This window comes from Ammospiza nelsoni, chromosome 2, assembly GCF_027579445.1.
Source record: "Ammospiza nelsoni isolate bAmmNel1 chromosome 2, bAmmNel1.pri, whole genome shotgun sequence".
Classification (NCBI taxonomy): domain Eukaryota; kingdom Metazoa; phylum Chordata; class Aves; order Passeriformes; family Passerellidae; genus Ammospiza; species Ammospiza nelsoni.
Window position 1 is genome coordinate 93,159,659 of NC_080634.1, and position 20,165 is coordinate 93,179,823.

General features: G+C 40.3%; 1 protein-coding gene across 3 annotated transcripts in view; it reads left to right on the forward strand.

Annotated features, from left to right (window-relative positions):
• The window catches only part of RASA3 (RAS p21 protein activator 3), a 152,862-nt gene that overhangs the window by 30,968 nt on the left and 101,729 nt on the right, over positions 1–20,165 (forward strand). The window contains exon 1 of one of the 3 annotated variants that reach the window (XM_059493760.1): positions 3,133–3,198. The exons of the other annotated variants lie outside the window; for them this stretch is intronic. The gene's annotated coding sequence lies outside the window, so the exon portion shown is untranslated. Of the gene's footprint in view, positions 1–3,132; positions 3,199–20,165 lie in introns of those variants that run through there. 3 annotated transcript variants of the gene reach the window in all.

The following is a 20,165-nucleotide window of genomic DNA, read 5'->3' on the forward strand; positions in this document are numbered from 1 at the left end:
TCAGAGGTGTTTCTGGACAAGTGTCCAGGAGCTTGACTGGGAGTGTGCGTGTGTGGGGAGTCGGAGGGGACAGCAGGTGCATCCGTTGTGTTCATGTCTGGGTACTGGTGATGTTGTGACACTGCCTGACTCCTTCTGTGCTCTTCAGTTCACTCCCCTTCCTTACTGTAGGTTTTCTTGATGGTGCTGTATTTGTTAGCTGCCATTACACACCAGCTTGGTCAGCTGCTGTGGAGAATAAATGTTAAAACTCCAGAGAGAATGGCAAGAAGATTACTTGACAAACTGATGTATCTGTATCTCTGACCTCCTGCTTGAGAACTACTTGAATCTCACACTCAGTTCAGGACCGTAGCTGTTTATGAAAGTTTAGGTGTTCTAGTTGGTATTAATTAATAGTCACACATGCTGCCCCATTTCTCCATCACACACTTGTCTTTTAAAGCTGAGGCACCTCATGTTGATTATCATATTTATGCTTGAGAGAGCTTTCCCCTTTCTCTGCATCAAAGCAAAATTTCTACTTATGCACTTATGTTGTCAAGCACTCTGTTGTCATATGAAGTAATTTGTTGCACTGATGCTCCCATTTAAGGAAGATCTCATGTAAACAACTGGACAGTGTTGCCTACACCAAGATTAGAAAATACATTTGAAAAACCTCATCAAAAATACCTTTGATAGTATTAATCAGGTTAAAATTCCCTCTGTCCTTTCTCACTGAGTGATGTCCATTACAGGAGTGTAAATTAGGAATAATTCTTTAAAGCCAGCAATTGCACTTCTGTGAGAGTCGAGTTAAGTCTTTGAATATCTCATGTAGCAATTTTTTTTCTTGGGGGAGGTGGGGGAAGGGAAAGGATGAGGTAAAATCCACTTTGAGTTGTTGAGGAGTACTTAACACTTCTCATGTTGTTACAATGCACTTTGCAAACGGATGTGTTTGGAGAATAAATCTTAGAGCTAGCTCTTGTGAGAGCCAGAAGCCTAGAATAAAATCAGAGGCTTGTAGACTGGGCTGCATACTGTAAAAGATCTAAATATCAGAGTTGCATTGCTCATATTGATCTGACCAACAAATATTCAGGCAAATATGTCAGAGGAAAATTAATGTGTGTGTGCTGGTGGACCATTAATGCTTCTGGGGAGCAAGTCACCTAAGGCATATATTAATAGTCAAAACACGCATTAGTAAATCTTAATGCTGTGCTTTTAAACTTTCTAGTACTCCAGGTTTATGCATTTTGTGGTTACACCAAGAAAAAGCTCAATCTTGGAGTTAATAAAAGGTTATAATTTATTAAACAGAAAAGCTGATTGTGGACTCACCCATTCTAACCTTCTGATTTTACTGACATTTGCTAAACTTTATGAAATTTCTATTCTTTAGCAGTGTCTGATTTCTTCAGCGTGGCGGGTTGGTGACTGAATTTAGGACCCAAATAAAGCTTTGTTTTGGAGTAAAAACAAAGCAAATCTGACTTCCTTCCTCTCCCATCCTAACCTCTACCAGGGGGAAAGGAAGTTCCCTGAAACTTTACATGTTGTTTTCCTCCTATAGAAGACTTTCTGGGTGAAAGTTTTGCAAAATGAGATGTGAAGCTTCAAAACTACGGAGAACTGCAATATTTTCCCCCTGTTTTCCTTTCTCAAATTTTAGTGGATCAGTGCCAGCTGTAAAACACTACATATATTCAGTGGAAAGTTTGAGGTCTTTGAGGGTTGTTTGGGTTTTTTTTTCCCTTCTGCTTGAAAGAGAAAAAATATATTGTATCTGTATTTTTGAAGACTCTTGAGGGAAGAACACAAATGTTGAAGACTTTTGAGGCTTCTGATTAACATTTCTGCTGTTCAGTTTTCATTCCAGACCTCTGAAGTATTACCATTTCTTTCTGCTTTGCTAGAGACTTGTGCATTTGTGTGTTATTGCCTCTCAGGCAGCACTGGGGCAAAACGAAGGTCCCTTCATTAGCCCAGCAGCTGAATCTTGCTGTTTGTCCCCTGTTGCTGAGGTTTGTAGCTGTGACTGCATGGCCACTGACTGAAGTGGATTAGGCTGATGTGATGGTAAGAGGGTTTCACTTCCTTCAGAATGACTGGTAGGTTTTAGCAGCTAGCATTTGATGCAGTGTTTAATTTGCATAAATATGAATGTACTTTTACACACTGCTAGGAGGTGGATGCATGTTAGATGAAGTGTCTCAATTCTTGCATGCGCAATAAATGAATGAAAAGTTTCAAAGCTGGGAAGAACAACTATTTCTGTGATGAGGGGAGGAGGGGGACACAGATCTGTGTTCCATAAGATGCATGCTTCAAGCTTAAGCTTTCATTTCATATGTTACAGTGACTTTGGGGGGAAATGTATTTTGTCTCTTTGTCTCTAAACTTGTTTATGAAGAGATTTCAAAATCCATTTAGAAGAAGTTTGCATTGAAAGGCCTGAGTTTGTGTTTCAAAAAAAGGAAGATGAAACATTGGAGATGTTGTTACACAGGGAGCAGAAGGGTGTTTGAACTTGTGAAGGAGTTTTATTTCCTGGGTTTTTAATCTGGAGTGTGTTTTCTTTTTTTTAAATTTATAGATGTAGGAATAAAAATTTTAAGTGACTGATAACTCGTTTTATAGCAATTTGCAAATTTAAATTCTGTTTAGTTCCAGTTGCATGGAAGGCATGTAGTGTAAGTCAATTTTACTGTTTTTTGAATTTTCCTTGCTTTTGAGTTTCATTCAGCTTTAATATTCCAAGTATTGGAAATAGGACAACTTGAAATATTTACAGTTGTGCTGCTGTTATGACTGTTTATTTAGATTTCATATGTTTAAAAAAAGCAGCTCAAAAAACCAGATTAACTGGTGGCTGAGTTTTAAACTCCTTAAAAATAGGAGGGAAGGGAAGAAGTTTATTACTCTTTCCAATTCCTTCTAAAAATATTTCTGTTTACAAATTGTTTACAGCTACTTACTTCTGTGTAAGAACTCTAGAAGAAAACAGTTAGTGGTAGCTTTTTACAAGGCTGGAGTTGATTCTTGCTTGTATTTCCCAGCTGGTGTTAGAGTACATCTGGAATCTATGAAATTCCTTTCTTTGTTCCTCATTTCCTGTTTCATTGAGCGCTACAGTGCAACATTCTGAAAGCTATTTCTCTTAGCATCTTCTGAGATGTGCATTTTAAACCAATTAGTGAGTTCTTAAAGGTAATTATATGTGCTTGTGTTTAACTGTGTAATTGAACAGTGAAATTGAACTGTATTTTGAAACTTCTCAGATGTTTTGTTATCTTATTTCGGTGAAAAATAGTTCCGTTGATTTATCTGGCTGTTGTTCAGCTTGTAGAATTGTAGGAAGGAGGGTGGTAGAAATAGAAGAAAAATCTGGTAGATAGTACAAAAGCTGCCTTTCTTAGTCTCTCTCTCCCTCCCTCTCTCCCTCCCCCTGCCCAGGAACAATCACCAGTTTGTAATGGAAAATTAGATCTATTTTGCAGGAGACACAGGGTGTGACATCCTACAGTTGCTTTTTGATTCTGGTTTGAAAGGCTGGTGACTGCTATAGAACACATGAACACAGCCTTGGAAAATTGAGCTCTGACACTGTGGCACAATGTGAGAGCTGTGTGTGCCTAAAACAAAACCAATCCATCCTCTCCAAACCGGCCATATTTAAGTTTGATTTACTGGTTGGGATTGCATTGTTGCAGATAATTCAAAGGTAGTAAAAAAGAGAGATGCAGTTGTCCAACAGAATTGCTCTCATTTTTTGCAAGTAGTTGTTCTGTTCTTCCTGAGAAAAATTGTGCTTTTATGAATACTTTATGTATCTGAGTGGCTGCCCTAAGTTTTATGGAACAAATGCAAATTCTTCGTAGTCCAGTGGTCAGCTCTTCTGTTGTTGCCATTTGCCAGCTGCGAGTGCCGTTTCTGGGATTGCAGCTTTCATTCTTCGTGCTGTTACTAGTCATGAAAACTTTAGTGCTGCAATACATGTTGAAAAACTTCTTCACAAAACACCTGCTCTTAAGATGAGACTTGCATTGGAAGCATTGTTTTTTTCTCTTTATAAATGCACTTGCTGATTTGTTTTCCCTTCCAGTTTTGACTTTGGAATATCTCTGAAATGGCAGCATTTGCTCTCGTGGAGAACTTAATATTGGGAAAATATTTATCTTCTTAGCTGCTTTGAGTAAATTTTAGCAGATATAAGCAAGGAGTGCTAGCAGTGAGACCTGTCACTCCTCTACAGATCTGATCAGTACAATTTCTTGTCTTCCTTTGATTTTTTTCAAATGTCCCTGACAGCAGATATGTAAGTGATTACATGAAATAGGTTGTGCATGGAGGTAGCTGCACATTATATTTTTTCTCCATATTGTAAGGAGCTGAGTTGTTTCTCACAAGGTAGGCAAAAATACTGACAGAATTGTGAAACTCCAGCAGCTGTGTGTCTTTCAGCATAATATATTATCTGGGTACAGAACCACTATTAAGGTTCTCACGTCTTCTGCACTTGTATAAAGGTAACTGTACTGCTCAGGGTGTCTGAGAATTTGGTAAACCCAAAAGCCATTTTGCTATGTAGGGGATTATTGTTGCTATTGGACTCTATTATGTTTCAGGGATGCAGTAAAGGTCCTAAAAACTTGCACCTGCTCTGCTCAAGTCAGAGGAGCTGTGCCCCTGTAAATTTTGTGCACTGTTGTAACTGTCAGTAAGCTCCTCGTCTTGATTTGTGCAAATTCTCTGTAGCCTAGACCAAGTCTGGTCCTAAGAGACTTCCTTCAGAGTACTTATCCCTGCAGCACTGGTTCATGAACCTATTAGCTGAATTCCTCAAATGATAAGTTGCATTTTACCTCCAGGAACATAATGTTCAAGTTCTGAGTTTTGTGTAAAGTATTCCCTGGTACATAAGAGAAAGGACCCATCAGCTATTTCTGCAAATGTTCTGTGGCCTGTTCCTCTTTATAAACTTGTAGTCACATTTACAGGGTAGATATTTAATGTTTAAGACTTCGGTTGATGTTGCATAATATTCAAATTTCAAATTGTTAAGATACCTGAAGAACCACATTTGTGCTCTATTAGCATTTCTTGCCCTAAGTGTGAGGTAGGAGTTGACCAGCACTAGTCTTACTTCTGTAAATATTTGTCTTACCCTGTGCTTGTAGATTGTTCCACATAATTAATTTTGCTGCATGCTGAGGGCCAGCAGGTCTTGGATGGCTCTGCTTGACCACTGTGAACACCAGAGTTCCCACTAACAGGAGCTGCTGCGGAATAGGCTTAGGTGCTTCAGAGATGATGATGGCTTACAGAGGAGGTTGTGGTCAATGGTCACAAATCCAGCCCTGTTTAAAGCTGGGGGAACTGTTGGTGTCCCCTCTCTGTCCTGCTGATGTGTAGAGCCAACCTCTGTGCTCTGTGGGATGGTGCTTGCAATGGACTTCAGGAAATTGGTGTCACGTGTTAGAGTTGAGAGGAACTAGATTTCAAGATAGCGTGACTCTCCCTACTCTCCCATGGATTTTTTATTTTTTAGGCATACTAAGCAAAATTGCCTGAGAGGGAGGAAAAAAGCTAATTTTTGTTCAGACCAATACTCCTGCCTGTCTGTTTTTGAGTGGTGATTCTCTGATTTTTGACAGGGAATAAAAACTGCCTGGGGGGATTTGGAATGTTGCAATAGAGCAAAATCATTTCAGTGAAAGTGAAACTCTTACAGGCTGATAATTAGTGTGTTTTGACACCTGATTCTGTGACAGTATTCCAGAAAGTTGTGAGTTTGGAAGTGGAAAAAAAATGAGCTGAATTACTTTTAAAGACAGCTTCATTATTAAATATAACCAGTCTCTGTAACAGTCTAGTGGAAAATGTTGTTTTTAAAGTTTCCTAATAACACCTGCAAATTATTGGTATGCTGGTGCCCTGCTTCTGGTAATGGGAAATGGTAATCCATTCTTGGAAATAACTTGTTCTACATGCTCTTGAATATAGGCTTCACTATCTTATGCAGAGTGAATCTCTGGAATTTAAGGTGTATTTTTCTCCTGGTCTGATGGAATCTTATTCAGGTTTAATTGTACTGTGTGCAACTTTTTTTTTTTTTAATGTTTGGTGGCTGTTTGAGATATAACCAGAAGTACCAGGTGCTTGTGAGATGGGGTCTCTACTTCAGCACTACCTTGCACACTGCATTTGGAAACATATAGCAGTAAGTTCTGTGCCTAACAGACCATGCCCAGTGGCAGAATGAAATGGGGTCAGCCATGAATATCTTATCCAGGAAGGGCTTAGAACCAAATAAGAGCTTACATGTCTGTGAATTAGTGCCAGGCTGCAGATATGCCAAAACTCCTCTGGCCTTGCATGGGGTTAACTCAGTGCTACAGAATGTGATCTGAAAAACCCACTAACTTGTGTGGTGGGGAAACACTGGCTGTGGGGCTAGGTCAGATTCCCTATTGCTCTCCTGAACTCCCCAATATGAGATGTAGACAGGAGCTTCTACCTACTTCCCTCAGAGTATGGAGTAAGGACCACGTAGCTTTGCCTTGAAGACAGGAATTTGGTTCCCTTTGTCCTTCTGGAGGAGGCAGTGATGGTGGTTTATCAGTGCTTTTGTTGTATTGTAGGTATAACATCTGGTATTGTCAGTGTCGTGGTGCAATGCTAACATATTTTGCAGTGTATTTATCTTCTAGGGTATCAGCCTGCAGGAGATAGAATTGGGATATTTCTCTTGGGGTAGGTTGGGGTTTTGACAGAGGCAAAGCACAGTGCACTTTGATCTAGTGCAGGTGTCATGTGCACTTATTTGATATTTTTTTCTTGCTGTTTTGCTACTGTTTTGGACATGGATGCATGCCTTTTTTTTTTTTTCATGACAAAGTGTTTGTAACTTCTGTGACCTATGTGGTACACCTGAAACCAGCTGTGCTGGAGGGCTGAGCCTTCATAGCTGTGGGGGGAACAGGGTGTGGGAAGGATGAGCCATAGCTCAACCACTGTGTGCTGGTTTGTTTTTTTTTCCCTTTGCATTGCTTTCTGTTTGTTGAATGATAGTTTTCTTTTGGGAACATGAGATTAGCACTAAAATAGGCCAGCATAGGATGAGGATGACGACAATATAAAGCTTCTGAACATGATTTTGAGCCAGTGGGTTAGTTTTATTTTAATCAGGATTTTTAATTTTTTTTTCAACAACCATTCAAGTAAAATCTTTGAAACAAAACAGCTTGGTATCAAGACTATGTTCAAGTATTTCTTTTGAGGAATGGAGCACTTATTTGGATTTTGATGGGGACTAATGTGAATTCTGTTGTAGGGCTGTGATTGAGAGCTTTCAGGGAATAAGGGAAGGAGGTTGAGACTTTTCTAAATTAAAACTAAGTCAAAAGGATGCTGCTGTACATCTTCTGTACATCTTCAGAGGCTATTAGTGATGCCTCTGAAAGATATTTAGCTGTACCCAGGCTTCAGAATCATATCAGTAGTTATGGCTGAGCTGTAGGCAGTATAATCACGGAGATACAAAATTGGTTTGTACTCTTGTAATAATCTAGATTGGGTGGTTCAGCCCCAAACCTTCAAGATATAAGACAGTAAGTTTGACCTGGCCCACTTAATTCCTTTTACAGTCTCCTCAGGTGTGATTTTTAAAGTTCATTAATTGCCTGATTAGCCTTAATGATAGATGACTTTTTATGCTAATTATTTGAAGACTGCCTGATTTAGGGAAGTCATTGAAACACATAGCTGCTGTTCTGCCTGTAAAACAGCCTGGATATTTGTCTCACTGTGACATTATGAGATGGGACATATGTCTTCATTCATGTTCCTGGCAGCTGGAAGCAGTGTCTAAAAGGCTTGTATTGTTTACCCTGTCTGCTAAGAACCGGTGAGCTTCCAGAGTCAAGCACTTGAAACTGAGGGCTGCCATCAGGAGGGTTGTTAGTTTTAATCTTGAGTCTCTTTGTGTACACAACATTCCTGCCTTTACAGGATTATATATTTACTTTTAAAAGAAAAATGCTGTACTGCTTTCAGTAGTACTTGTGTAATGAGTAATTATTTTTTACTATTATTATTATTATTTTATTATTAACATTACCATCATCTGTATTCTGTTCTTGTAGTGGAATGGTTTTCTGCCATATGTTTAGTTTAACACCTGCTCTGGCATTGTTGTTGAGCTGCTTTGCTGCATTCCGTACCATACAGTGGAATCTTTAATCATCAAGCCTTTTTCAAGGTAGAGTTGACTCTCTTAAGTATGGGACAGGATAGAAAAATGATATTTACCAGTCGTGGTGCCAATTTCCATCTAATTCTATGTTTTTCTGGAAGGCAATTTTGTTGAAGTAGTAAGGATCTTGGACCTGAATAGGTATTCCGCCATTGTTATTCCATTGTGCATTCTTCTTTCTTCCTGCTTACTTCATTTGTGATGTGCCTTCCCCCACAGAGTAGCATGCAGAAAACTCACAAGCATCTCTCCCAGCTCCGTGTAGAGATGGAATCAACTGGCTTTGGCTAAGCAGTGCCAGAGTGATGAGAGAACCCTGCCAGGGGAAGGGACAGGGGAGGACAAGCAGGATTCTGTTTCTCTGCCTAGCCAAGTCTTGCTTCCTTCCTTTCAAAATCCTGTTCTTGTCAATCTGCACTTGGAGTCAAATGCCTTCTGTGCAAATCCTCCCTGGCATAACCAGTATTGGAGAAGTGAAATGCAGTACAAGAGCAAGTGTCTCTCACAAGGATCAGAAAATATACTGATTTCTGTTCTCTGGGATTTTGGTGAATTTTTATTGAATTATTTAAGGTCAAAAGGCAAGGGTTGCCTAATACTTAATTTTGACACCTGGATATTTGCTGAACAAGTTGACTTCTCTTGAGCTGATGTTGTCTGTTTTAGCTGAAACAGTTGAGGGGTGTAGGAAGAGTTTAGCAGAAAACAGCTGTAGTACTTGAATTGGTTTTGAAGAATAGAAGCTAAAGAGGAAGCTATTATTAAGAAACTGGTACTAAATTGTTGCTTTCTCTTTCCCCTGTGTAGCTGTCCTCCCCTGCATGTTAGACTCGTGCTGATCTGCAGGAGTTAATACAGTTTTTGCCTTTCAGTAAGCTAACAGTAATGGAATTTTGAGCACTGCGCTACCAAGGTCTCAGTCTTGGTGTAGAGCACTGTTTTGTGCAAATAATTTCTGTTCTAGTTGCTTGGAGTCTAAACAATGTAGAGAAGTCTGCTATAGCTTTGGTAATAAATTTCATTTTGTATTCTAGCTGTTTACCGTTTTGCAAAGCTGCTGTTCACTTATGTTACAACATAACCTTTTGCTTGGCCTTGACAAGTGTTGCCCTGTTCTGAATAACGATGGTTAAATACTGCACTGATCCTTGTGACCTTAGTAGCAGAACTCCAGTGCCCTGCTGCTATAAGGGTGTGTTTTATTAATATTTAGAGCAGAACTGAATGAACAAAAGATTAATTTGATGTGATGCTATCCTATTCCATTTGTCACGGAGCACAAAGTGGATTACTTGATTAAAAAAGGCAGGCTGGAAGCTGGGCATGACAATAAAGCAGCCAGGGCAGTGATCTTGCCAGTGAGGTGGGGAATCATATGGTAGCCAAAGAAGGGTAGAGCAGGTTCATGATGTTAGCCAGGGTCAGCCAAGAGCATGGTGACCACCAGAGAGCTCTGTAGTGATGAGTTGGTCCAAGGTAACACCAGAATTTAAGTCATCAGGGCAGAGTCGGGGCTGGTAAGGCAAATGGCCGGGTGCGGAGGAACCTGCAGAGCTCTGCCAAGGGTCTGAGTTGGAACGCAGCCCTGAGGTGGGGCAGAGTGTCCAGTGAGGCCTCCTGCAGTGCTGTGTGCTGGGGCTGCTCCTCAGCAGCCTGCTCGGGGTTCACACAGCTGCACTGTCCCGGCTGGCCCCGAGCCCAGCTCCGGACCCCGGGGCGGGGGCAGAGGCTCTGCTCAGAGAGAGCCCTGGCACTGCTCTGCTTGGGTACGGCCTTGTCTGGGCTGGCCTCAAATCACATAAAACCTGCTGCAGTTCCTGATCCTGGGATAACCGTGGTGTCAGTCCTCAAGGGTGAGAAGAGGAAGTGGAGATGCAATAACAGAAGATAGGTCTGTGTGTTTTGTAACACTGGCTGTGGCAATAAAGCGCATCCTGTGTGTGAGGGGAGCCAGGCCCGGTGGGATGGCTGCAGCCACCGGGGCTCGCCTGGGATGGCCGGGTCTTCCTCAGCCCTTGGTGGATGAGGGCAAGGGAGGAGCTATTGGCAGCAGCTATTGCTCCAGTGTGTCACAGTGATTGCTAATTAGACTGTTGGGATGGACAAAAAGTAAATTATCTGGAAGTCTCTTTAACCTTTTGTAGCTATGTTTTTGTGCCTTTTTTCATCCATGGACTTTGACTAGTATCTTGCTCTCATTCTATGACATTTTTTAGTGATTTATTCTTCTTCCCTCTTTCTGTGGTTTGAAAACCGTGTCTGATTTTTGTGAAGCTTCTGGTACATACTCTTACTTCTCTCCAGGCTGTGTCAAGTCTGCCCTTACATCATGTCAGCAGCCTTCTGTTGATCAGCAGAAGAGCTCTATTAGAGTTCAGTGTTCCTTTGTTTCCTGCCTCTTTTCTTTCCCCTTTCCCCAGAAGGATTTTTTTTAGAGACTTCTCTGTGTTATTTCTGTGGGAGCTATGTTGAAGGAGTCTTTGCAGCACACCGTTCATAAGCTAATTTCTACACAGCCCTCTAAGCTGTGGTTCTCCCTGCAGACCTGTACTTAAGATGAAAGGGTTGGTTCTGTTTGCATTTGAGTTTCCTGCTGCTTTGAAAGACAGTGGCATGTCTTAGAACAGCGGTACTTGCAATGTGCTTCTTCCACAGAAGGGAGAGTAATGACCAGTCTTTTATAGATATAGATCTTCCTCTTAGTTCTGCCTGGTTAAAAGAGTTAGAAGTTATCACTGTTATTATTTTTTTTTCCTTTCTTGAAAAGGCAATGATAACTTACACAAAATATTTTGAATTGTAGTCTAAATGCACATACTGGAGTACTATTAAATGCATCTGAAGCTTGTTCTGCATAATCAAATTGCTTAGAGATTTTTATCTTCTCTTAAGATACACATAAAGTCTGCACTTTGTGGGTTTAGTAATTCCTTGCTGCATGACATCAAGGATTCCCATATGTTTCAGGGTATCTTGCTTGTGTACGAGCAGGGATATGGCAGGCAATCAAGTTAGCAAGGATTAAGGAGAGAGCAGTTGCAGGGTTGGGGGGAGAAAATTCACAGCTGTTATGTAAAGAAAGTGGTATAGGATCTCCCAAAACAAAGTAGCAGAGAGTGCCCATGAGATGTGTTCAGTAAGTTATTGAGTGATTCTTTATAGCTTGGCTTGACTGTTAGTGCTGGAATTTTATGTGAGTTCTTTTACTTAAGTGCAGTGTTGGTTCTGGCACTGTCTAAGATTAGGTGCTCCTTTGAGCTGAAGGGTACAGCAGGGAGGTGGAAGTGGAAAGAAGTTGAAAGGAAGGCTTATCTAGTTAAGTGGTTTTTTCTTCCCTGCTGGGAAAACCACAGAGCTGTACTATCTATTCAGTAAACATCTTCCACTGGGTGTGAACTCTTGGTAATTTGCAGCTCTTATTGATAACAAGGGAGAGAACTTTATTTTAGATAATCCACATGATATAGTTGGTTGTTGTGAAGCATTTAAAATGGGGATGGGGTGGGGGGCCGGGCAAAGCATGAGGAAGGAAGCTCGTTAAAGAGGAAGGAAGCTTGTTAAATGGGTGTCCTTCTCATTCTTGCAAGTACACTGTAAGTGGTTAGAGCTCAATGATGTAATTGGATTCCTTGGCAGATTTATTTTGCAGGTGGTTCTTTTGCAGTTATCAACTGTACATGTGCCCCATCTTCCATTTAAATGTAAGCCTGACTGGCAGCATTTATGACTTCTGATTCCTGAAGAAAATGAGGCAGGATTTATGTTTAAGATTTGGAAATTGAGTTCCTAATCTACAAGACAAATTTTCAATACATGTGTTTATGTCTACTTTGCCTTTACAAAAGGGGGAGAACTAATGGTAGAGGTACCACTTGAACAGGTCTGGGTGTGGGTCTTGTAATGGGAAATGGCAGTCTGGGTGTCCTTCACCTGAGTTTTATGTTTCACAAGATGGTAACAATTTGTTGGTTTGTTTTTTTTTTTCCTCTGCAATATAAACATATGTCAGCTTTGGTTAGCCATGCCAGCAGGAGTTACACAACTTCCTCGGAATGGCACACTGTGCCGGACAGAGGATATCCCGTGAATTTGAGAATGAAGCTTGTAGATGATAAATGCCAAGGCAAGAGTTAATTTAGTACCCACTTGCCATAAATAGAGGAAGTTGATTCATACAGTCACAGCTAGAAGAGTACATGAGTATGTCAGAGACTTCACTGTCTTGCTTGAGATCACAAATTTGCTGAATAATGTGGCAGGCAAGTTGCAAAATTCAGTCTTCTACTCTTAGAATGGAAGTCAGAAAGATAAAATGGTGTGAAAGGAAATATCTTTTTTTGCTGTAGTTGTTCTTTTTCACTACTTGGCTCTTCAATACACCAAACACTTCCACTATTCCAGACACTTTAGATGTATTTGTGATGTAGTAAAAGATTAGCAACATGTGATATTTGATTATGCCTGTAGAAAAAGAATAGAGAATTCTTTCATCTCAGATAAAGCTGTATCAAAACCCAGCAGAATAAGTAGTCAGAAATGAAAGTAGGGTTTTTAAAATGTCAGCTGAACAGAGAGTTTCAAAGTTAAAAGTTGCTTGCATGTTCTGTTGGGTTTTCGTATGTCGCTGTAATGTGACAGAATAAAAAAACCATGTAAAGCAGTTATAGCGTTATTACAGTATATATTATGCAGGTTATGATCCTGTGCAGTGTGTTTTATGAATATATGCTAGATTATTACAGAGAACAGTATTTCAGTTTGTATATTTGCTTTACTGACCACAAGTGTTGCTGTTTTGAGGCACTTTGAGGCTGCTGTTTTTGGCTTCAAATTGCAGCAATAAACATGATAGGTGGAAGAATCACAGGGACTATTGCTTGTGTTGTACTGTCAGTGATAGGGTTGAGTGTATCCAGAGCTGATTTTAGGACCAACTCTGTTTCTAAATGTGCTAACCATCTGGCACAGTTTATGTGTGTGGTTTGTTTTATGCTTGAGGGTTTTTTTTTGAAGGGGGATGAACAGATATACAAACGCATGAGTTTTCTTTTGGACCAGTTTTGCTGTACTGTAAAAGATAGTGTCTAACTGCTCTGGTTATTTACTTTCTAGTTTTTAGAAATGTTGATAGAATAGATGGTAGAGGCTGATACCAGGCATGTTAATGGAGTAGGAGAATAGAAGTGAGTGTATTTCTCAGCGGATCTGCAGTGGAGTTTGGAAAGTTGTCTGGATTGGCAGAGACCAGTTTGTTAGCTTTTAAAATAAATATATTCTTCTGCCAGGAAATAAAAGCTGCACCTTGTAAGTTCTTCAATGTATACCACACTTAAGTAGTCACTTCCAGGAGTCTGCCCAGAAAAATGAAGTGTTGCAGCATTGTTTTCTTCACTACTCTAAATTTCAGACTCAGAGTCATTAGTAGATCCTGAGATGTGAGCTGGTAGTTCAAGGGTCTGTTGCATACTGCATTTCAGTGCTAAGCATTAGGAAAAAAAAGATAAACACTTAGCCTGAACTGTCCCCATAAAGTAGGTAGTCAGAAGCACAGCTTTCATTTCTGTCCACACTTTCTCCTTTGGCTCTAAATTGGTCCTGTAGATGCATAACTGATTGAGATTTTCATTGCTGTCTGTCCATAAATGCTGATGTTTGGTCGGAATTTTTTAACATGCAGTAGCTCAATAATGCATGATCTCCCTCAATGTGTCTTTAGACTGTTAGAGTTGTCTGTTTATTGTTTTTTTAATTCTACTCTTAAGCATATGGAATATGCATGAAATAGAGTTGATGGGCTGCAGTTGAGCTAGACTGACACAAATAAAATCTCCTCATTATGTTCACAGAGATAATTAGTATGACTTTAAATACTTTCCTTGCTGTTTCCCACCCATGTGAATCTTGACTGAAGTTGCTAATGATTATTAAAAAGTATACACCCCTGTTCTCCACACCTGTAATTGCAGTGTCTTGGTGCTTTGTAGGTGTCTTGATGCTGTCAGGCTTTGTAGGTGTTTGACAGAGGAGATAAACAATGTTCTCTGTTTTTGTAGGGAATCTACAACAACAGCTTTGTGTTCTACACAACATGCAGCTTTTCTGTGTAATTTAAATTATTCTTTGTTCTGCCCTTCTTCTTGATATGTTAATTATGCTATATTGTACTAGCAAAATGACATTTGGCATCAATTTATTTTTACTATCCCATTTGGAGATGCATGAGTGGAAGACATCCTGTACAAGTGTCATGTTTTAGAGTTAATTTTTAAAATTATCTAGCTCTTGTTATGTTGCCATCTGTTTTCCACTAGCTTGAAGAGGAAACAGCTGTGGTGAATAATATCAAGACAGTATTTTTAATAAAGTCTAGTAGGTCTGCTTACCTTCAGTGTGCATGTGCATCCCAGGGAGTGACTGTGCTGGCTAGGAGGGGAAGTGTGGTTTTGCAGTAGGAGCTGTAATGAATTTGGAGAAGCAGTGATTCTGATATGTCTCTTCATAGCTGGATTTGAATGCAGCTGGAGAGATGAGGGATAATGGGACACACTTCACTTGCTATAACTGTGCATTGTCTTGTAGAGGGGCTGTTATTGCAGCTTCCAGGGGCTGGCAGGCAGCTGTGGAGCTGACTGAACCTGCTGATCCCAGGTGGAGACTCACTGGTGGCCACACCATGGCATCTCCAGTGTGCTGAGCCAGCAGAGGCAATAGCTGCACTTGACTTTGGGGAAAGCACTGGAGATGGAGAGCCAATGACCTGGCCTCTTCAGCTGACAGCATGGAGCTGCATGGAATTAGAGGTAACCATTTTGGGGAGAATATTTAATTTTCTGATGGAGAATAAGCCTTACTGATGGTAAGTAGGGTATGGATGCACTTGAATAGCTGATTTCCTTGTGGGCTTCTTGATTGTATTTTAGACTTCATTTTGGTAAGGAGCAAGAAACCTCATGAAAGAGATGATGTACAGTATAAGCTTCAATCACAGTGGTGATTCAACTGAATAAAGGGAAGGATAAATGAAAGTAGAAAGTTGCCTGTCAAAGAATGCCTTGGAAAAAATTTCTGACTGGTTTATTTGAGCTCAAGCATTGCAGAGTGGCCAAGATTTGGTACTGGTTTACGTAGATTGGCTTTCTTCACTGATTTCCCTTTGATTTTGATAGAAAGACTTTGTTAGGTCTGGAAGACTTTGCTGGATTAGTAGTTTTTTTTTCAATGGCCCTTTTTTCAAAGGGCCATCAGTAAAAAGAGTGGAGAGGCTGATCAGCAGAGAGCATTAAGTGGTGGTCAGGGAATATAGAGTTGAATGGAGAATGATGATGAATTGGACTGGATCTTCCCATAAGTTAACCAGAATCTTTTTGTCAGAGACTTTTGCATTTGCTTGAGTCTTTAGGTCAGTGGCATTATAGAACAAACCCCAGCAAGAGTAGCTGTGAAAATGAGCCTGTAGTTCAAGTGCTTGAGATTGCAGCCTCAGATCTTCCAGGAGCTGACGTCCCATAAACCTGTATGAAATATGTGTCCAGAGCTATGCATTGCACAAGCCCTGTCCCTTTCACCCTCATTGCTGCCCCATTTCTTGCACCAAGGCCAAAGGCTGTGGTGTGGATCCATCAGGAGCCTCTACCGTGTCAGAGCTAATGGCTGCACAAGAGCTGTTCTGAGCTGATGTGGTCTGTTCTGCTTGATGGGTTTGTGTGCCATGTGAACCTGTGTCTTTGCACCACGTGGGGCCGGATGGGCAGTGAGCAGTCACCTGGCCTGCGGTGGCTTCAAATGGCTGTGGAGCTGCAGTGTTACTGAAACAGGTGAGGACATTGCTGCTCCCAGCCTAAAACCCCCTTGTAACTCTTCTGACACAGGATGAGTGTGTTGCAGTACAGGAAAGGAAGACACTGACTTGCAATTCAATTGAAAATGAGTTATACTTCCTTCGAGCTTTCCTACCCAAATTATGCTATTAAACAGTGTTGCTGTTTCTCTGGAGGAATATCTTATGTATGCTAAGAACATGTTAGTACAGAAATCTATCTGCCTTTCAAAGGAGAGAAGCTTTGAGTGATAACTAGAAGAATTCCTAAGAAATAACCAAATAACAGTGACCTAGAGTATTGTTACCTATGTAGATGTTTCCTTTAAAGACTGATATTTCTGCTAAGCTTTAGGGGCAGTTTCTTTGGTTGAATAGCAAATGTGCATTTGTTTTCCTGCTTGCAGGTATACCACTGCCTCACTTCTGAATTTATAACACAAATATATTCATTTCAGAACAAGTTAGAACTGGAAATAAGAAACAACTAGTTTCTGGTGCAGAAACCCCCACAAGTCAAAAATCTTCAGTATAGCAAAGATCTGCTTTGACCGCACATCTTAACATTCTAATTCACAAATGGTTCATCTTGGGAAGATGAGGAGAAAGTGTCTTTCTTTGGATCCCTTAAGTCCATAGCTGGCAGCAGCATGGTTATGCTGTGGTTATGGCATGGTTATTTCAGATGTAATGGTGCTGGAGTATGCAGAGGTGAACTTTGCCTTAGTGGAAACTGTTGTTGGGTTTATCTCTGTGTTACTCCGTGCTTCTGTTGTGTGTAGGTACCCTCTCTCCACTTGGGAGTTCCTCTGCCCTTCTGTTTTGGTATGGAGTACCTCAGGCAGCTTCCCATGAAGAGTGTCTTTCCTATGAAAGTAATCTGTCACAAGGCATTTTTCCGCCAGGTTGCTCTGCAACAAAGGTTATATTACCTTTTTCCTGCCTAAATTAGTGTTCTTTCTATAGTAAAGCCCTTGGGGGCCATTTTTTTCTCTGTAGGGATGTGACAGCACTCCTGGAATTCCACACTGCTAACAGTGAGATATTTCCTCTCCTGCTTACTGGGAGCTGTTTGTCTTACCTGCTTGTTAAAAGGACCAGGTGCTTTGTCTTCTCCAGCTCTGTGTTGGTAAATTCTCCTTTGTGTTTGATTTCCACCCTTGTGCTGTTATGACAGCAGACAAGAGGCTTCCTAGACCAAGGTCTTGATTTTGACATGCTGCACAGGAGAGCCCTTTGGTGTAAGGCAGGTGGGTCAGGCTGGCATGGCTTTGCTGGCCCTCAGATGCAGCTTCTGCAATCCCTCATGCAGTTGCATTAGCAAGGACTGTAATGCATTGCTCCCATGCAGCCTCATCTGAGGGGTCTGAAGTTGCATTTTGATTATGAAGTACTGAGAGGGATGGAGTTTGACCATGGAAGTTTGCTGTGTGACTTGCTGTGCACAGTCAGAGATGGAGTCTGCAGCAGAAGCAGGATGGAATCCAGGGGTTCAACCAGAAGAGCCAACTTCTTGCATGGGGATGGAGCCTTCCTGCACAGAGCAGCTCTGTTGTGTGGTATTGCTGTGTAAAAATAAATGGGCCACTTTTGAAATCACATGAAATGAGCAAGGGGTTAACTGAGGCTGAATGAATGACTTTCCATTCTCAGGTGATCTCTGCAAAGAAGCATTAGTTTGTTTTGGTAGCCAAATCTCCACTGTATTCATCCCCATCCTACAGCATTAAAAGTTGTGACTGCAGTGTGCCCATGGATTTGTGTCCATCTACTCTATGTAAATTGTGTTCTACCCTAAAAGGTAAAAAAAGGGAATATTTTTATCCAACAAATAGTCCTTGGATGGGCACGTCTGTTTACGTGTTTAACTTTTGCATCTGGTTATTGTAAATGTCTGTGAAGAACTTCCTTACAGTCTGTGAAAGTGTGTGATATAATCCAGAAATCAACTTCATTTTACACTTGATTATCAGAAGTATTCCCTGACTCCAGTCTCATGTTCTTTTGCAAGCTATGAATTTACACAGGGGTTTGAGAAGTTTATTTCAAGACAACTTGATATTGCACATGTGTAGTTTGACCTTTAGGTATCTATTGACACTGGCTGCATGTGATAACACAGCTTCATGTGACCCACAATAAATATGAAAGGATTTATTGCTTTCTGTTTTTTGAGTTTGAGATAAAACTAGTACATACTGTATCAGAAAGAAAAACATGATTTTCTCACTTCTGTTGGGCTCTGAAAAAGATGAACTGTAAGATGATGTGTGTGGGTACATTATCACTTTTTGCCTGCTTGATGTGTTCTGTAAAGTGCTGATGACAGAGTTAACCAAGGTTTTGTGTATTTTGGGCTTTTGACGACTGAGTAGTTGCACCACATAACTGTGATTCAAAACTGTGAGTTTAAGTTTACTTAAATGTGTGTTGTCCTTTTTGGTTGTTGGACTGAAGAATAAGCTTGGTTGCAGTGCCTTCTCCAGCTGTGTGTCATGAAAGCAAGCCACTGTCACCAGCTAGCTGTGTTGGCTCAAAGACTGTGCAGTTGGATCTTGGTTAAATTGGCAAAGTTTTCAGAATGAGACTTCTAAACTAAGATTGACACTACAGTATATCTTTTGTATTGCATTATGCTTAGGAATGCTGTGTCCTTATACTTCCATCCTGTCAAATGTCCTTTACCCTCCCTTATCATACATGAATATTTGTGTAGGCTTAAGCATTTTAAGAGAGAGAATGTCTTCTTTGTTGGTGCAGCTCTCATTACTGCTGGACCTCTGCTACTGAGGCAAAGTGAGAGCAGGTATGTGCTGTGTTAGAATGATGAAACTGAAGATGTGTATAACAATAACATTTGTGAATGTGTTTTGGAGCGGTTGCCAGATACTCCTCTCGTTCATGTTTTTGAATTCCTTCTGCATTGACAAATTATTTCTGCTTTTTCACTAGTAATAAGTATGCAAAATATTTAACACTTCATGAATACTTCACAATCAGTGTGACTACCCTGTTTTCTGCAGCTGATATGACTAACTTGTAAACTGAAACCAGAAGACTGAAGGAAAACCAACATCAATTGAGTTTCATTATATTAACACTTTGCATAATTTAGAAAAGGAAAGTAGGTCACTTTCCATTTTTAATACCCACTTTATACTTTGCATAAAAACCCAACAGGATTGCAGACAGTTCATGAAAAGTTATACATTTCCCTGTAAATACAAATTTGAATAATATGGATGTTTGTGGAAATTGCAAGGGAATATTGTAATTTTGGCTCAGATGTTTCTTCAGAATCTTAACTGCTTATATCAAGTGCTGTGTTTTTAGAGCACAGAGCTGCACAAACATCTGAAGTCTGTAGTTTTGATCATTGCTTGTAAATAAATGACTATATCCAGATTCTTGCTTGTTTTTCTGCAGTTGTGCCTGTGTTACCTATACTCAGTGCTGAGGAGTGAAGAAATAAATGTGTTTTCTCTTCCCATAGTTACTGAAGTTGGAAGATCAAGCATTTGGTTTTTATCACACTGCCTGCACAATGAGTCATGCTTTCTTCGTTAGGTCTGTTCCTCAGGCCAGGATTCATGCGATGTTCCCCTTCTCTGGGCAATCAGATTAGTCACTGTTTGAAATCCTGTTTAAAAAATAAATGGCACCACAGGTTGTTGCCTGCTCACCCCTTCCGTGCTCTCCCACTGCTTGCAGTTTGGGTTCAGCAGCATCATTATATTGAAAAATATATTATGGTCATGGTAACTGACATATCATTGGAGTCCCACTGAAAATAGTCTACTAAATTTGGGATTCACAGTAACTAGCAAAGAATTGTTTATAGGCAGGTGAATTTTAAGTAATTCAGTGTGCTGAAATACATCTTGCTTAAACTTGGCTTCTTTCATTATACTGTTAAGAACAAAAACAACATTGCAAATGTAGTAGTAGCTTGAACTTTATGAAACCTATAGATTTATGAAAGCAGTGGCAATAGCAAAATTGCTAACATAAATGGCATGCTGTCATGGTACCTGAATCAGACTTTAGTATTTGGGGCAGAAACTGAAAGTGTCTGATGGAGCTGAGATTTAATGGAGGTTTTGA